This window comes from Canis lupus, chromosome 30 (genome assembly GCF_003254725.2).
Source record: "Canis lupus dingo isolate Sandy chromosome 30, ASM325472v2, whole genome shotgun sequence".
NCBI lineage: Eukaryota > Metazoa > Chordata > Mammalia > Carnivora > Canidae > Canis > Canis lupus.
In genome coordinates, this window is record NC_064272.1 from 2,869,094 (window position 1) to 2,884,683 (window position 15,590).

Consider the following 15,590-nt stretch of genomic DNA (forward strand, 5'->3'; position numbering starts at 1 on the left):
AAGAAAAAAAATCTAATAAAACAAGGGACAAAGTAATGTATGTGCATAAACCCCCCCTATCCTTTTCCGTATGAAAAATTGTTCATCCTTTCTTTCCCAACTCAGATGATTCTTCCTTTGTGAAGCTTTCTTTTACTCATAGGAGCAAAAATAATACTTCTGTGATCCCAAAGTGTGCATATACATCTACTATTGCACTTATTCTATTTCACTTTAATAAACTGAGTATGTGTTAGTTTTTCTATTTATTAATATAAGAGGAATTCCATGGGACCTTGTCTTATTTAGTTTTGCAGTACTGGGCACGTAACCGTCCATAATAATGTGTATTAAATGGATTTGATTAATCAATATATGAGAATAAGAAATGTTCATGATGTCTCTTGATACTTTTAATTCCAAAGATAAATGGGCTTACAGGCAAAACAAATCTCACAGATCAGATTTCTGTTTACCAAAACCAGCTTAAATTATTCAGGGATCATCAAAGACAAAACTCTAGGAGATCTTGAAAAGTTGGAGAAATCATCTATCTAACCTCAAGATGATAATGAATAAAAAAGCCAGTAACAACTTTTTAATCTTTAAGCAGATCCTGCACTCATTAATAGGTAAAGAGAACTTAGGGAACAAGAGAAAATCTACATTAAAAAAATTGACGTTTATGTGAATAATTTGGAAATATGTAACTTTTCTTTTTGTATTTTACTGGGACAAGAGATAATGAAGAGAGAGACTGTTGACTCTAAATTATTGTAAGTGTGGTCAGTTTCTCTCCCTGTACCCTTGCCTGGTCACACTGATAACTGGTCACCTCGCATGTTTTCCTCTTGAGGGTGAAAAAATATGTTATGGAGGGCAGGTTTAAAAAATTACCTCAATATCTGAAAGTGCCAAAGACATGAAAAAGAATTCAAACACCAAGGGTATATTTGCCACTGATACTGTTTTATTGAACTATTTGTCTAAAACTGTTACCAAAAGATTTTCTAAGCTAAATATTTTAAATGCTATTTAACTATTTGCCCTCTTCAGTCTATAGATGAAACATTTGACTTGTCAAATGAAAGAACTTGAGAATTTTGCCAGTACATACTGTAGCCTTGCCACAATCTTGGTGGTGTATTTCACAGGAGACAGTTTAGGCAAGGAGTTGGGAGCCTGGGATGATGTCTTGCTTCTGCTCTTTGCCAACTAGATCACCTTGGGTAGTTATTTGACCTTTATCTCAGATTTCATATACAGAGTGATGATAATCAACTCTTTCACAAGGCTGGTATGTCAATGAAACTACGTGTACAGAAGCACTTGTAAACTGTAAACTACCATATAAATGTTAGTTACTATTATAGCTTCATCTACCACAATAACATCAGGAAAACGTCATGAAATATGGAGAGTCTATTTCCTTTTTTTGAAATGTGCTCCTCTGCAACACAAGTAATGGAGATCTTTTTCACTTGTTTGGTCATTTTTCCCAATTTTTTTTTTTTTGTGGTAAAATACAAATAATGTAAAATTTACCATCTCTGCCATTTTTAAGTGTATATTTCAGTGGTATTAAGTACATTAATATTGTTGTGCAACCATCACCACCATCCATTACCAGAACTCTTTTATTTTGCAAAATTGAAACTATACCCAAACAATAACTCTTCATTCCCCACTTCCTGCTTCCTTGTTTTTTAAGATAATTTAAAATTCTTCTTAATTATTATAAGAAGATTTTATTTATTTATTCATGAGAGACGCACACACAGAGGCAGAGACCTAGGCAGAGGGAGAAGCAGGACCCCTGTAAGAGGCCACTGTGGGACTCAATCCTGGACCCCAGGATCATGCACTGAACCAAAGGCAGACTCTCAACCACTGAGCCATCTGGGCATCCCAAGATACTTTAAAATTCTAATGCTGCTTCCACCCTATCCTTAACACAAAATTCATTGCTAACCAAAATATAGTGGTGATAACCTCAATTTTATTTACTACCTTCATTGTTTTGGTCTTGGTAAGAGAGAATATGCAGTGAAGAAATACTGTAATGCAGACTTTGCGTGATAGGAGAAATTTGCCACATGTAAAAAGGTTTAGTATTTTGCAAACTTCTGGGCATAATGACTCTGCTGGAAATGTATCCTAAGAAAAGAACAAGGGAGGTGTACAGAGTTATCTGATAATATGTAAAAAATGTAAATCCCTCTTCTAAATTCTCAACAATTGCAGATCAGTTTAAAAATTGATGGTATATACATCCAGTGAATATCATATAACCACTAGATATCTCATTATAGAATAAGACTTAAAATATTGGGGTATGGTCATGCTATAATATAAAGTTAAAAACTTTTTAGATAACAGTATGATGATATTATATCAATTAAGGAATAAAAGTTATATGTATATATATTTTATATATATATGAAAATCCTAGTGAGTGTATAGAAAATATTAATGGCAATCTCTGGGTGACAGAATTATTAGAAATTTTAATTTCTTCTTTGTAGTTTTTTATGTTCTGTAATTTTTTCAATGACCATATATTACTTTTATAACCAGAAACAAAATGTAATTGAATAAAAAACTCAGGCCTAGGCCACCTCCAAAGCAAACCCAGTAATGAACTCTGAAGTATTTCAGCTATGAACATTTTAAGTAATTGGAAATTGGGAGGACCATAAAAAGTGGTCACTGGGGGGCTAGTATTTGAATGAAAAACCCAAAGAGCTTGTTTCGAATCATGTCGACTTTCACATTACTAATATAATTAAAGCAAGTAAATCAGTTGGGCAACATGCCACTCACCCTTCAGACACACGTCACAGCTGTCTGCATGCTCACTATCTTCACCTTGCTCAATTTTCACAGTTTTTAATATGAATATCAATTCTCTTTTTCATAAACCTAACCTATAAATGCCACAACCCCTCTGAGGGATTTCCCCAAGCTTCATTTTAGGCTCCAAAGGAAAGGATGTAAAAGAGACCTTTCTTTTGTAAAGTGATTCTATAATTCTGTCCAATATCCATCATTTTCAAGGCCAAATAATCATATTTAATAGATCCTAAATTACATTCTGTCAGGCAAGGATTCCCTTGATGATATTAACCAGAGCAGAGGACTGACAGGCAGAGGCCTAAAAGTAAGATATTGTTCTACAAAGGGCTTATGAGCTTTCTTTTGCAAGGCTTGACCTGACTCAGTTTGGGGTGGTACAGGACCTGTGCCTTCACTGTGATCCTTAGCCTCCCCTGAATCACCCACAAACCAACTCCTGATTTCCTGTCTTAAAGTCACTTTTAAAATTAAATTATGTGGTTCATTTTTGACCCTTTCCTTTGAGGAAATTGCCATCATGAATTTATTTCTACAATACTTCACTAGCAAGACCCCAAGATGTATAAGCATGTACCTAGTCTATCTCCATTTTATCTGCTTGTAGGAAATCTGAAAGAGAAAGGCTGAGGGACAGGAGAAAGTTGGAGAGATGGCTTCATGTCTTGTGCTGTTTATATGAATGTTGTAAAGTATAAAGTTGGAGATCATTTCTTGACAGGAAAGATTATAAGGTCATGATGCTGGGAGAGAGTACAGGGACAAATTTTCCTTTGAAAAAGGAAGAAATCTTGGATCAGGTTTTCATTAGGAGGGAAGTTCTCAGCACTGTATTGAACATCTCTTTTTATTTTGTTTTATATCTCGAAGGTCTTGAAGAATAAGAAGGTAAAAAAGAATAAGTATTTCCCCAAATTAAACAAAATTTAAGTTTTTTAAAAAGTTTATTTATAATGAAAAGTTTATTTATAATACACTCAACGTGGGGCTTGAACTCATGACCCTGAGATCAAGAGTCACATGTTCTATGACTGAGCCAGCCAGATGCCCCACAAAATTTAAGTTTTTAATGCTTCAGTTATTAAAGTAGTTCAAGCACAGATCTTCAATCAAAATACAACTGTTGAGCTCTTGCTATGTACCTGGTCCCTAAGGACTTTATAAACATTAACTCATTGCATTTTTACAAAGACTCTGTAACTTGCAGATAGATTTATTCCAGTTTTAGGGGTGACACCTACAAGTCAGCCATTTCTAAAATTTTAGAGTGGCTTGGACTCTAACAGTTTAGAACATTCTTAAATTTTGATCATCTGCTTTCCCACATAAAATTGCTTGTTCTTGTTCTGTAAAAAATAATCCCAACCCAGTTGCTCCAAACTTTAAAATATATGGATCTTGTAATTCTTGCCTAAAGAAAACTGTGAGAACATGAAAGGGTAGAGTAGGAAAGAGGGAATGATGGCAGTTAGTGTTTAACATTTTCAAACAGGAAGTAGGATGATGAGCGTGACTTAGTGGAAGAAAAACAAAAATATCAAACCATTATCAAGATATTTGTCCTATGATTTTGGGCAAAAATAAACAAAAGAACCAGTTCCAAATTGGTCAATTTTCTCATGTTTCTCTCTTATTTTTTTTTTTGTTTCTCTTTCTTTTTTTAAGTTCCCAAGTTTCTTTGTCTTTCCTTTGCTCTTCACTAATTCTTTTATTTTTACTCACAACTCTCCCTTCTTATTTTTATCTTACCATCACTCTTTCCCTTGTTTTTTTCCCTCTGCTTAAAAAAGAGAAAAAATAAGACAAAATAAAACCTGACTTTTGTGCTCTCTCTTTAAGTGCAATAAAACACAGGTGCAAAAATGGAAGGAAGGAACTGGCTGGTTTCATGATCGTTTCTTCCATCTTTCATCGTCATTAATTCCTCTTGCTACTGTCTTCTTCCTTACTTTCTCCTTTCCAATATGTCACTTCCTTCTTTTCAATAAATCACTATGGCTAAGATTTAAGGGCACTTCACCACATTCTGATACACTACAGTGGTTTAATTTTCATATCAGTCTAACCCAAATTGATTTCTCATTGACAGAGCTCAGCTGCCACCAACTTACTTGCTGTGTTCAACAAATGGAAACTCTCAGCAAAACCTGTATTATCATTTATTCCCACAATATTAAACAAGCTGTAATGTAGTGATGTCTTTAATTTTTTAAATAACAACACAATTATTAGGAAAAATTCACAATTAGGAAAACTTCACAATTTTCCAGAGAATGAGGATGGATTTCAAAGGAAGTAATCATTTAGAAACTGACCATCAGGTCTCCAGTAGAGTTTGGTCCATTTCTATTCATCTTGTTTGGACATGTTAATATATTATCTACCTTCTTCTCGATGCTCTTATTATTAAAAAAAAAATAGTGACACTCTTTTATCTTTTAATGGGGTTATGTTAAATGGGTTTATCTATTTTTAACTCCACCGAATAAACAATTACAGCTGTCTGTATGTGTGTCACATTTTATATCTTTCAGAGAACTTTCATGGCATTATCTATCTAATCCTCATTAAAACACTAAACACATGCTGGGCACTGTGATAGGTATTGTGGTCCAGATAAAAATGTTCCACAGCTCCTTCTTTGACATCCTAGGAGAGAGATTATGGGACACATGTAACAATTCCAGACAGACTAATGTATTATGGATTTTAATAATTATACATATAAGGTACTACATGGACACTGGGTACCTAATTATTAATCATATTTTTCTCTGGTAGTATTTGTCATATTATATTTTAATTTGGTATGTAGTATTAGTCAGTTTCTCCCACTAAATTGTGATAGAGAAGACATCTTATGCACCTCCTGCATTTCCATCATCAAACACAGGGCCTTGAACTTGACAACCAGTTACTCTTCAATGAATGGATGAATAAAAAGGATGGATATCTATAGATACATAGCTACATGGACATTCATTTTATCTGTTATAAATGTGTGTTTAAATATGTAGATACTATATAGATACTATACATTGATTTATATGATATACATAAACATATACATGTATAAATTATATATACACAATATTATATATATATAATATTATCAAACATTATTATATATAATATCTATCTAACATATATATGTTTAAGAATTCCAGGAAAGAGGATCTTTTATGTAATATGAGAAAAGATAGGTTTTTCCACCAATAAAAGTACTATTGTTTTTCTGTTAATACAAAGTCAATATATAATTTGGAAGGGGACAAAGGAAGAGCTATTTGACATAGGATGTAGGTTGCATGGAAAATGCCCAGTCAAGTTTCTAACAGGGATTCATTCCTTTCTTTTGCTCTTTGATATGTCATATTTGGAGAAATGTTGGGCTTTATGTAGTTTTATTTCAACAGATGCTGAAAATAAGATGTTGAAGTAAAATAGTTTTACTTCAACACTATTCCTTTTTGTGGAAGTGTTGCCTAAAGAACTCTTGTATGGCTTTTTAATCTAGATACAGTAAAATACTTTTCAATGCCAACTTTATTCATGACACATCAATTTGGTTGCAATGTTTACCTTGTTTCTGTTCCTCTAGTTCTGGCCCTTGAGCTCCTAACCTGCACTGATGAGTTTTTCTTGTTCAAGAAGAGGGATATAATATGGACCTTAATGGGATCAATGAGGACCCCCATGCCATCTCTGAGTGATTCTTCTTGTTGGTTCTACTAGGATGAGTTTTAGTTATTTTTCTCTTGTTTTCCAGGGACTGGGTACCCTGTGGAAAAATGACATCATCTGCTGGCCTTTCTTATTGACCATGTGCCTACACTGACCCTATCAATTGCCTCTAGCGAAGATCTCTACTCAGCTATCTGCACTGGGCCTACCTGCCATAGACACCTGCTCCCTAGGTGTCAGGAGTCCACTGTGTCTTCCTTGTCGCTTCTCCTTTGGCCTGTTTGTTTCAGGACTCACATCTCCTTTCATAAAACAATCATCATCTGGCCATGATGACCTCCTGTGTGGAACTCTGACTCTCTTTAGATGCTGAACATCTCGATTTTTTCCAAGTGGTTCAACCTTCTCAGTTTTTCTGGCTCAGTGTTGGTTAGGATAATAAGAGAAACTCAGATGCACTCCTCTGTTGGAAAAAGGGAGCGTTAACCAGCTTTTTAGGGTCAGCAAAATGATTACTTATGAAAAACCATTTCACTGTACTCTGATAAACATGAAGAACATCTCATTTTACCCAGAGATTATTAAGGCCAGGAACTTAGGATCTGAGACAAAATCTCGGAAGGATCCCTTACAGCTCTTGTTTATGATCAGACTCTCCCTTCAATGTATGCATGCATTCCTTGGCTGATAGGTGAAAGTGGGAAAGAGGAGGAAGGTAGTCCTAGCTTATTTCTATGTTGTTTCTCATTTGTTCACCATTGACCTTTGTACTTTGCTGCATTGTCCCATGTAGATCCTTGATATGCTGAAGGTATCAGTCAAGATCTCAACAAGACCCAGAAGGCACACTTAATAGGGCCTTATTCAGGGAGTTTAACAAAGAGGCTATTTATAAGAGTGTAGACAGTTTCAAGGGAAACCAACAAAGGATAGTGATGTATCCCCAGGGCTAGGAACAGTGGCAATCTTCATCAGCCATTGGCTTAAAGGGATAAAGGAGGGAAAAGCTACTAGAACCCTGAGAGCCATAGCTGTAGTATAGTGTGGGCTATGACCTTTTCCAGAGGGAAGGTGCTAATGCCAAGCCTTGGTCATGCAAAGAAGGACCTCTGACCTCACCCTGCTTCCTTTTCTTCCCATCCTCACGTCTCCCATCTACCTCTTGCTGGTGCCTCCCATTAACCGAATCTAAACAGAAAGTAGAGGGGATGGGAGCAGAGATGATGCAAAGTACAGGTCAGCCTCTCTTGGGACAGAGCAAGTTGGGGAGGTTGAAAAGAGCATGCGGGGCTGATGCTGAAGATATCTGGCACATCTACTAATTGATCCTCAACTGAAGTTGCCTCTTTACACAATAAGAGAGTTTTGATGCAGAGTGGAACATGTCTTTAAAATCTCTTAGAAGCTTATGTAGCCATGTTTTTCCATGAACACATTTTTTTTTTCTAAAATAGTCCAATAATATGATAACTAGAAGATTCCCTACAGCCTTATGGTCTCCCTGGATCTCTGGCTTGGAGATTTGTCTCTTAGTCCTTCAGCCCCCAGCATCTTGATCATGTGGAAGTCACTCCCATGGTAGCTGCATTGGTGACAAAACTACAGTTTTCTTTGATGCCCCTTTCCTTTCAGTGATGGATGTCAAACAACAAACCAAATTCCTTTCTTTTTGTCTAGAGATTAACCTTCCTTATGCAACAGGTCTGATAAATATTGGAAGCCATAGAGGGTTTTCTCCCTTTTCTCTCACCTTAACACACACACACACACACACACACACACACACACACACACACACTTGTGGAGAATATGAAAAAGCAGAGCCTTGATCTTCAGAGAGAGAAACAGATTCTCTGGATGGAAACTGAGAGATTGCTGAATTGAGTGGCAGGAGACCCCCCTAGATAATAGCCTCTTCTGAGCTGGCACAGCTTTATGATTCAGCATTTCTTCTGGAGATAATTCAGTGAACTCATACACACCAGATCCTAAAGGGCTAGAGAAATGTGCTATTGAGCTCTAGATATAGGCTCTGAAACTAAAGCAAGCGTGGGGAACAATATTGAAAGCAAAGGATATCACTATTTTTTGGTGCATAAAATACTTAAATTCTGTCTCAACAGGGAGTAGGGAGTGTTTATACTTTTCTAAAGGAGAGGCTTGGAGATGGTGCCCTCTACTTTCCATTGTGCTACAGTCTCTCGCCACAGTTGTAAAGGAGCTATAGCAGGGCTGCTTGGCCCTCCTGTAGACATCTGCATCTGGGGGAAACCTGAGGTGGGTGTGGCCACCCAGTGCATATGGGGACATACCTACAAACTTCAGGGAGAGTCTGATTAAGCCATGGAGGGAAGATTAGCACCAGTGCTGATGCCTAGGCAGGGGTTCTGCTGAGAAATGCTTTGTAACCTGCTCGCATCCTGAGAGCTTTGAGAACCTGTCTTCCCAGACTGAGCAACATGTGAAGTTCTTGCACCATGAAATCCTGGGGACTATAGCATGTGCTAAGCAGCATGTTTTCTATGGCTCTGACAACTAATGTTTTTTGTACTCTTGGTCTGTGGGGTTTTGTGTTCATTTCTCTTAGACTTAACCAACTCACTTGGTTTGCTCGAGACTTTACCAGTTTTAGCACTGGAAGTCTGGTGTTCCAGAAATCCCTTCATTGTTCAACCAAATTGGAATCTTGTGACTGTGAGAGGTGTGTGTGTCGGGGGCGAGGGGTGATGGACTGTGGGTGTCACATACTTGAGAGTCAGAACCAACAAAGGTCAGATCTCCTCTAGGGGTGTGGCTGCAATATCATGTCCTTCTTTACCAGATTCCCAGGGACCATAAACTGGATATATTTACTCCTGTCCCACAGAGCATTTTGAGTGGTTGTTGTTGAGGTCCAAGTGGAATAGTATATGTTAAAGCTTTTTGGAGATTATAAAACACTATGCAGACATAATTACTTTGATTGCATCATGTTTTCCTCATTGACTATCCCTGATGCTGAGCATATGTGGATCTTTCAACTTTGGGAGAGAGAAGGAGCTAATAAGTATTATTAATTTAGTATATTAATTAATAATTTAATACATTTATTAACAATTTAATGTATTAAAAATAATAAATATTAAGTACCTCCTGTGTCTGCTGAACATTATGCTAAGTATTTTATATACATCTATGCTTTTTTAATCCCTCTAAAAATTCTGTGAAGTAGTTATTGCCCCTAAAGTTAATTTCCTTAATACAAGAGTCCGTTCTCTTTTGGTGTGGACTCCGTGCTGATGAAAGCAGGTAAGCCAATATAAATAAGTTACTTGGGCTGGCTCTCAGAATTGGCTTGCTATTTGGCATATGAACATAAATTCTCTGTGAAGACCTCTAGCTCATCAGCCCTTGGATAGGTTGAAGCCCAACCTGCTCTTGGTGGCCTTGCTCAAACCTTGAGGTTTGCAGGTCTAATTTAGAGCCATCTTGAGCCATTTGGCACAATCTAACATCCTGAAAGGCATAGGAGTATGGGCTTAACTCCATTGTATTATGCACATTTGAAAGCTCATATATCTTTCCGTGGTAACTAAGAGTTTTCATATGTCAACAGAGTTCTTGTATAGATGTGAAAAAAATAATTTTCTGAAATACGTGTTATATACAATACATAAAATATACAACCTATTTTCATATTTCATTCAATTTTTATTTATTTATGATCAAGTTATTATTTCATCCAAGCATTCGTTTTTACTTCCCATTGGATTAAATGTATTTTTAAAATTCAGAAGTGAAGTTCATTTCTTACCAACTCACCCTTTACCTGTTAGATTTATTAAAGTCCATAGATTATCAATGATGCATTTGATATAATAATTAAATCATGATGTTAAACCAGTTTCCACCAACAAGAGATGTTGTTTTCTCAGGGCACTTGGATCCTATGTTCAAGGCACCACTTGCTCAAAGAGGGAATCTGAAGGAAGATCTTTTACTTCGTGACAGTAGCTAAGTTTGAATTATGTTATCCAAAGGAGAAATTTCTCTCCATTAGTCAAAGTGCCCAGAGCTTTCGAAGAAACCAATTTTCCATATATTTAAGACTCTTGTGTATACATTTAGTACCTTTCGATGAAATTTCTTACCCACAAAAAGTAGTAAAAAAAAAATTGCTGTATTTCCTCCTGAATGTTGTTAAAACACCTTCTTAGGCAAATGGATTATGAGTCTGGGCCAAAACTTTGTTTCAGACTAGTCACAAGGGATGAAACCTTTAAGTGTGCCAATTCAAGATTCTCTTTAGGGATTTTATAAGAAAAGTGAATGGTTAATCATTGTTAAACTGGGTACAAGAAAAAATATGTCTGGTTAAAGATTATTAGGCTGGCCAGTCAGCTGGGTGGGTAACCCTGGCTTCCCAGAAGTCCTTAATCTTATTTAGGTCTATCAGAAAATTGCTCAAGCATTTTAACAGCAACGCCAATTACATCCCAAAGGAGGTTGTGAATTTTACCATCCAAAAAAGTTCTGCCCTAGACCAGGTTTGGGACAATTTTTATTCTCAATGTAAATATAATTTCTGTGCCAAAGCATTATCATCCGTTTTTTCTTCTAAAGTAATGATTTTTTTTCCTTAAAATTTGATTTCTGGTGGTTAGCCCTTTTGGAATAAAACTATTTCTTACCTTAAAAGGGTATTGTAAGCCTTGAAAAACAAAAAAGTTAGACAAATGCAACACTTTGGAGAAACAATAAGATTTCATAACAAAAATAACACTAATGTAAGCTACAAATGTAATTTGAAAACAAGCTAGCAGTGTCTAGATCTACCTACCAATTTATAAGAAGTATCTTATAAATTGTATAGTAAACTATACCCTGAAGAAGTAGTAATATCCAAACCATGGGAAATTCTACAAGATTCCAAATGGTTTCTTCAATAAGCACATTGCAGGGATGGAAGGGGGAGGGATAGAGGAAAGAGGGAACCTATAAAAAAACACTGAAAAGACTTACCAATCAATTACAACATGTAGATCTTATTTGCATCCTGATTCAAACATACCACAAAATAAAATATTGACATTCATAAAGCAGTTGAAAATTTCAACTCTTACTGGAAAATGTAATGATATTAAGGGATTATTAATTTTTAAATTGCAACAATGGTAATGAGTTTATATAAAATCAACTTTGTGGTTTAGAAATACACAGTGAAAAGTTTGCAGATGAAACATATGTCTAAGATTTGCTTCAAAATAATACAAGAGGAAGAGAAGTGGGTGGGGAATAGATGAAATATGATCAGCCTGAGTTGGCAGTTACTGAAGCTAGGGGATAGGTATATAAAAGGTCATCACACTCTGCCTACTTTTTGCATATGTTAGAAACTCTCTTTAATAGAAGGTTTAAATAAAACAATGACAACAGGATTGATTTGCCAAGCTGTCAGTTCTTTCATTGCTTTCCTGGCTAAACTCCTAGTCTAGAGCCTACCGCCAGTGGAGCCCTTTTCACAAAAAGGCAGGTTGGGGGGTCAGCAATGCCAATTATGGCAGATATATAGAAGTCATGCCCTAATATAATGTCAGTGAAAACCCATACTTTAGGGTATAACATAAGAGAATGAAATCATAGCTAGACACATAGAAATTATTGGCACCTGGGTGGCTCTGTTGGTTGAGTCTTTAGCTCAGGTCATGATCCGAGGGTCCTGGGATTGAGCCCCATACCAGGCTCTGTGCTCAGCATGGAGTCTGTTTCTCCCTCTCCTTCTGCCTGTTGCTCCCCTTGCTTTTACACTCTTTCTCTGTCTCTCTGTCTCTCTCTCTCTCTCTCTGTCAAATAAATAAATAAAATCTTTAAAAACAATGATTGTCATTCTGTGCATTGTAGTGAAGGGGTAGCACTCATACCTCTCTTAGGTATTTCCTAAATTCCTATTGCCCCCCTTTTTTTTTTTTTGAGAGAGAGAGAGAGAGAGAGCACATGAGCACATGAGTGCATGAGTGGAGGGAGGGACAGAAAGAGAGGGAGAATCATAAGCATGCTCCACGCCCAGCATGAAGTTCAATGCAGGGCTTGATCTCACGACCCTGAGATCATGACCTGAGCTGAAATCAACAGTCCGATGCTTAACTGACTGAACTACCCAGGTGCCCCTACTTTCTATTTTTTAATTTAAAAACTTGATGGGGTTTCTTGATTGTGTATAAAGAGAAGGGAAACAAGTGAGAGAGAGTATGGTCCCAAATCTGGCCAGAGACAGAACCGCTCTTACTTAATTTAAGAGGTACTGAGCCTCTTATAGGAAGTAATTAGGATTCCTAATCAAATGCTGGACAGATGTTACCAAAATGAGGACCTTTTCTAGAAAGTTGATTAGCATTCACCTTCTGACAGAGCATGTGGAACCGTCTTCAACTAGGCTTTTATTTATTTGCCTCCCTCCTGGCTTCTTTCTTGTAACTTCTCCTTCTTCCTCCATTGCACTCTCTTTTTCCTTATCTATTTCTTCTTTTCCATCAATGTTTCTCCCAAGAAAGAAATCTTTGTTTTGGCTTGCAGTAAGCTTGAAATAAAACTCCAACGTATCTTAAAATCAATTTGTCTGAGAACTTAGTTTTTAGTTTGTCACATGAAAAGAACTAAATTGTTCATTGGCACATAATAAAAAAAACAGGAATTTTGGAGTTTCAAGTTCAGCCACTCATGGTATGTAGTTGGAACCTGGTGGAGGAAAAGATGGAGAGAGGAGCCCAACAGCAAGGCCAGAGATGGAGACTCTGGAGGGATGCAACCAAGGAGAAATTCTTATGCTTAACATTCAACTTGATTTCCTTTTCTGAGCTGTGTTATTATGACTCTTCTCCCTGACCCCAGCAAATGACAAACCCATCTTTCTAATGGCATAGGACAAAAACCTTGCTTTTTCTTGTTTTTAATACAGATTTTATTTATGTATTTGAGAGAGAGAGAGAGAAAGAGAGAGCAGGGGGAGGGGCATATGGAGAGGGAGAGAGGGAATCCCAAGCAGACTCCACGCTCAGTGTGGAGCCCGATGTGGGGCTCAGTCTCACGACCCTGAGACCGTGACCTGAGCTGAAATCAAGAGTCAGAAACCTGACTGACTGAGCCATCCAGGCACCCCAAAACCTTGGTTTTATCCTTGCTTCCTCTCATTCTTTTACATCTACATTTGATTCATCTGCAAAGCCTGTTGGCAGACCTTCACTATATATCCATAATCTATGTATGCTCCTTACCACCACACTGCAGGACAGTGGTTCCAGTCACCAGCTCTAACCTGTATAGTTGTAATAGCTTCCAAATTCATCATCCAGATTCTACCTTTGCCCCTCTCAGTCTCCTCCCACCCGAGGAGCCAGACAGATAATCCTTCTAAAGCAAGTCAGGTTCTAGGACTGCTCTACTCCAAAGCCTGCATAGCTTCCCAACTCATTCTGAGTAAAAGTCAACCATCACAATGACCTACTGGCCTGCCCAACCCACATCCAACCCCTCTGATCACATTTTGGCTCTTCCCTCATTTATTCCCATTGTAGTCACACTGGCCTCAGCCTGTTCCTCCATCAAGGGCTGTGCATTTGCTGCTCCCTCTGCCTGGGACATCCTTCCCCAGATATGGGCATGGCCCTCTCCAGCACCTCCTCTACTCAATATAAAGGCTCCTCACTGAAGCCTGCTTGGGTTAGATATTTTAAAAATCGACTTTCCTCCTAGCACTCTGCTTCCCTTTTCTCTGCTTTATTTTTCTCTGCACACTTATTGTTACCAGATACACTCTATAGTGTCTTATTTATTGTACCTGTTGTCTGAGTGTTTTCCCTGGAATGTAGGTTCTGCCTGGGCAAAGATTTTTGTCTCTTTTGTTTGCCATTGAATCCCTGGAGCCCAAACAGGGATAGTAGGTACTCAATAAATAATTGTTAAATGAATGAATTCCCCAAACTAATGAAATCTGGCATGTACAACATTCTTACATGAATAGGAGCTTTGGGGAATGAGGCAAAATGGCTGAATGCAGAGGAAACAGGGCAATGGTTTTGAGGGCCAAGATACTGAGCTGGTAATGCCAAGTGCTTAGTGGGAAAAGACATTTCAAGTGAGGGGTGACAATGGAACCTGAGGCCCTAAGAAGGACACTTGTTAACCTATCATCCAGACAAAATCTGGTGTCTCCCCTTCTAGTAATCTTTCAACCCAGACATCACCATTTTCAAGGTCGTCTGCCACTCCCGGACATAGAAGGAGGGCCTGGATTCAGTCCTTCAGGGGTCTCACCCAGATTCTATGATACTCTGAAGTATCTGGGGGTGCCTATGTACCCAGGAGGAATATTGACGATGCTAAGGCCTGGCTGGAAGCTTGCCAGAGGGCTCAGTGAGGTCCCTGGCATGTCTATGTCTGTGTGTGTTGGTGTCGAAGTCTGGGAGGCGGGATGGGCAGAGAAGAAAAATCACCTTTTAGCTCAAGGCAGCACTGGTCTGGAACCCAAATGAGATTTGTAGGAAGATCACCTCGGGATCTCTAGCAAACCACCTGCAAGAGTGGAGATGAGCTGCTAGATAGCCAAGAGGCACAACTGGGGTTTGCCAAGCTTGAAGAGAAATAGGGGTCAAGCTGCAAACAGTAGGAACAGCAGACCTTAGTCAGGCAACAGCAACTAGGTGGATAAATGTAAGGTCCTGCAGACCAGGGAGCTAGGGGACGTCATGCTTGAGACTCCTGACTCCACCTACCACGAGACTGCAAAGTTTTATGATGACAGCTCAACACTATATATATTCATGTATTCAGATGCTATCTTGCAGAGGAGCCAGGAAGTGAGGTGGAAGACAGAGGAATCACCAAGTACCTTTATCTAGAAAGGTGGAACATTAAACAAAGAGATTCTAAATAGTTGCATTGTGCCAAGGTTTAAACCAGATTGGACTTTTAGGTTTTATTTTTTTTTTTTCTCCTTGCTACTCAACAGTTGAAAGCTGACAAAAGATGTTTGTCTAATTGCCTAAGAATACCAATTTTCTTCTTACACATCTAAAAAGAAGAGTAAGTAAATTATAACC

At 37.8% G+C, this 15,590-nt stretch overlaps 1 long non-coding RNA gene across 10 annotated transcripts in view; it reads left to right on the plus strand.

The window, feature by feature from the left end:
- The window catches only part of LOC112676176 (uncharacterized), an 82,764-nt gene that overhangs the window by 49,953 nt on the left and 17,221 nt on the right, over nt 1-15,590 (plus strand). For 9 of the 10 annotated variants that reach the window (XR_007407487.1, XR_007407494.1, XR_007407493.1 and 6 more), the window contains one exon: nt 6,602-6,852. The exons of the other annotated variant lie outside the window; for it this stretch is intronic. This is a non-coding gene — a long non-coding RNA (uncharacterized LOC112676176). Of the gene's footprint in view, nt 1-6,601; nt 6,853-15,590 lie in introns of those variants that run through there. 10 annotated transcript variants of the gene reach the window in all.